Source organism: Schistocerca nitens, chromosome 5, assembly GCF_023898315.1.
Source record: "Schistocerca nitens isolate TAMUIC-IGC-003100 chromosome 5, iqSchNite1.1, whole genome shotgun sequence".
NCBI classification, from domain to species: Eukaryota; Metazoa; Arthropoda; class Insecta; order Orthoptera; family Acrididae; genus Schistocerca; species Schistocerca nitens.
Genome location: NC_064618.1, coordinates 296,927,841 through 296,931,534, shown reverse-complemented (window position 1 = coordinate 296,931,534; position 3,694 = coordinate 296,927,841). Strand labels below are relative to the sequence as shown.

General features: G+C 43.7%; 1 non-coding gene across 1 annotated transcript; it reads right to left on the bottom strand.

The window, feature by feature from the left end:
- Positions 1 to 1,884: 1,884 nt before the first annotated feature.
- Positions 1,885 to 1,993, bottom strand: LOC126261383 (U6 spliceosomal RNA). The gene has a single exon (XR_007546693.1). It is a non-coding gene; the product is annotated as a U6 spliceosomal RNA (small nuclear RNA).
- Positions 1,994 to 3,694: the final 1,701 nt, after the last annotated feature.

The window sequence follows — 3,694 nt, the reverse complement described above, 5'->3', positions numbered from 1 at the left end:
TAGTGGAGAAGCCTCTTCATTTGAGTGTAGTTTTATTAGATTCATAATTTGAGGTGTAAAAAAGAGCTCTATAGCCTCTTTCGGAGACGCAATTCTTCCTTGTTGTCCTAGCCCCATTCTTTCTCGCACTATATTTTGTACAGAACGCCGATATTGTTGAGATGGCTTCGTAATATACTCTCGTCCACTTTTTGCAATGAATTTATCACATTCCGTATCATTATCATCTGGTGGATTGGCTTCAACCTCATCTTCATTCTCAGACGATGAATCAGTTCTAATTTCTTCCACATCATCATCCACTTCACTTTCCTCTAAATCTGATTCGTTCAAAACTTCTTCTAGCACTCTTTCAATGGAACTATCACGTAAACGATGTCTACTCATGTTGCTGGTTCAACAGCAGCAGAAACACTGAAAATAACAATGGTCCGCTTCATAATAATATGTCTGAAGGCAACAATGCCAAAATTCGTTTCATGGTAAGAATTTGAAACGAGAGACTCAACCTCGTAAATCTTTCCTTGCTATTACCAACGGGTGGGCTTCTAAGGCCCACAGAGAATTAAATCAAGTAAATGAATTTTAATTACATTTTTATTCCGAAATTCTGTAATGACTCAATAGTACATTCAATAACGAACAATTGCCTTTGCTTTCAAGTTCATATATCAAAGGGTGTGGATACAACATAGAAAAACTGAGTCAGTGGGCCTACGAGGCCCCCCCCCCCCCCCCGTTGGTAATGCTAGGGTTAAATGCTCTCACCCACTTTCTTACCATTCCATCACTCATAATGTTTTCTCCGTAAACTGCACAGATCTCACGATGAACATCCATCGCTTTTAGGCCTTAAGCACTAAGAAATCTTATAACAGCCCGTACTTCACAGTCGGCGGGACTCACGATTATCAGAGTACACAATGTAAACCACGAAGAATCAGACTGTAATGGCGTCAGTGCGTAGACAACAGATGTAGGTACCCAGTGCGCATGTGCAGAACGCTGACTGCAGCGCTTCAGGCGAGGTGTGGCAAAACGGTACTTACTTAAAAAAAAAAAACAATCCTGATAACATATATGGACTGTGCGTTATCTTTTCTAAGTACTGTAACGTACGTAAGAATCAGATACATTGTTAAGTCACAGTGTTGTGAACCAGAGACATTATTAGAAAAGAATATCTTGGACTGCGTACTGGGGAAAATGGCAGCAAAATAATGGAGATGAATTTTTGTTCTGTATATTAAGCAAGAATTAGAGAATAAATAGGTGCTCACCACAGAATAATGGTAAGACTGGATTTCAACTACTATCTTATCAAGCTATTTTTAATCTTATAGACCAGTTTCAGAAATTCTACGAGGATATGGTGTCAGGGAGAAGGTAAGGGACTCGCAACAAATCAGTACTACAAGCATGGCGGCTCATCACGAATTCAGATGACCGCGGGACTAAAACTGTTTACCTCTTGGGTGGATTTTAAGACACACTGTTCAGCATTACAAAATACAACACCAAATATAATACGTAAAAGTGAATAAAGGAAGAAATAACAGGAAAACGTTTTAACTTAGCCACCAGTGACAAAATGCATACTTGAATTCGTGAACAAACTTACAATAATTTGAAATGATAATTAAATCAAGACCCTAAGCTGTCGACAGGCGTTGATATACATCAATGGGGACAGTTGAAAATGTGTGCCCCGACCGGGACTCGAACCCGGGATCTCCTGCTTACATGGCAGATGCTCTATCCATCTTTTTTTTATTTTGTTCGTTGTTGTTCGTTGCGTTTGGTCTGGGCGGACGTCACAAGATAAACGTTCAAGTTTATCACTGATTAATTTGCTCGGTTTTTTATTACCGCCTCTCTGACCGAACACGCTGAGCTACCGTGCCGGCTTTTTGCGTGTCATCCTTGTGCAGGGGCGATGCTAATCTTCTCTGTATCGTTTCAATTTTAGTATATGTACTGCCGAAGCGAGTACGAAATAATGGAGAGTCTGGCTTTCAGTGAATCTTGAAAGGCAAACTAAAGCGCACTTGAGAGGCAAGCATGTTACCTCGGAGCTAGCGAAGAGGTGCGCCATCTAAGCCGTCGAGGGCACAGAGGAGAGTGCGACTGCAGGGATTTATCCCGTGCATGCACACCATGAGACCCACATTCCCAACTTAACGTCCACACAATACATTCGTAGGGCCCCTGCCCATGACACTCATTACTTGCGTCAGACAATCTTACTGAGTCCCGTAAGAGTTCGGGCAATGCGTGTGCATTCAGCACAGAAGAAGAAGGTCAATGGCCGGTTAGCCTTAACTATATGAAGATGGTTCTTTCGAACATGTCTTCATATTACAATAAATTGTCTGAAAATTTTTCTTTCACAGGTATTGAATTTATGTTTAATATAAGCGACTAATTCTGTGTTTCTTTTTCATGCACAGTTACTGGAGACGAACTGATGTCAAAACTAAATCCGAGTTGGTGTGTGCTGGAAAATGTCTGTAAGGCGATCTGATGACCACACGTGTGTCTAAGGAAAGTGAGATGTACAGTTCCATTTCTGTGTCCGCTGGCTATTCTGTGGGTGTGAAGAATATTTATTAGCAGTAGATAGGCATTTTCATTTCATAAACTAGCAGTATTAGCATAGTGAATTTTTATGTGAACTATATGGACAGAATCGACAGCATACTGGAATCGTCGTTAGATTGTTTATCTTGCGCACAATCCATTTCTAGGTACCCTGTGAAAGAACTTTGAGAGATATCATAACAAAACCAAGTATCTGTCAGAACAGATCTCTGCAAAACACCTTGTAAGAACACTAAAGACAAAGATGCCACTTCACATTCAGGAAAGATACTACATGTCAATGACATTAATTCTGAAGAATTTTTGTGTAGAGTAAATGGTGTCAACATGCTAATGGAAGACGTCAAAGCGAGAGGCTGCAAAGTGGAATGGAGGCCACAGGGCCGTCGAACCGCTGAAAACAGTAAACGCAGCAGTTTGCATGGTGCAAGCTATAGGTAGGGGACCAATGGCGCAACCAGTGTGGTGCGTACATGACGCAAAGTGACGCGTTAGCGAAACAGAGGTGTGCAGCCAAGTATAAATAGTTGTTGTTTTCTAACGAGAGTTATTCAAGTGTGGCAGCTCTCCTGGAGAGCAGGGTGTGTCACTCCGCTGGGCTACACACAGTAGCAGATGGGACGACAGCATCCCAGTCCACGGCGGGTTGTTGGTTCGACTCTCTGAGGCCAAAGCGGGGTCCGCAGCCAGCCAGGGCAGGCCACTCTTCGGCTAGCTACCACAGGCAGTCGTCTCATCTCCCGACACACGCCAGAGACTTCAGAGACGAGGGGCCGCAGATTCGGATGCCGGATCGTGTGCAGTCTTTGCCGCCATGTTCCTAGCTACACCAGCTGAGGAAGAAGCAGCAGTGGGGCCGGCCTACGGCGCCCGGCGGAGCAGTGCGGAGACAATGAGGACAGTGGTCGCTGAGTCGGCCGTCCTACTGTAACTGGAACTCTGCAGCTGCTGTACAAGGCCAGCTCGACACAGTGTTGCGTGCACAGGCTGCTGGGGTGCTACCTCACAAATACAGGGCCTTATGGCGCAGACTGAGGTGAACGGAGCAATGTAGTGGAAACAATGAATCACTTGAAAAGTTCTCGGCGAGTTT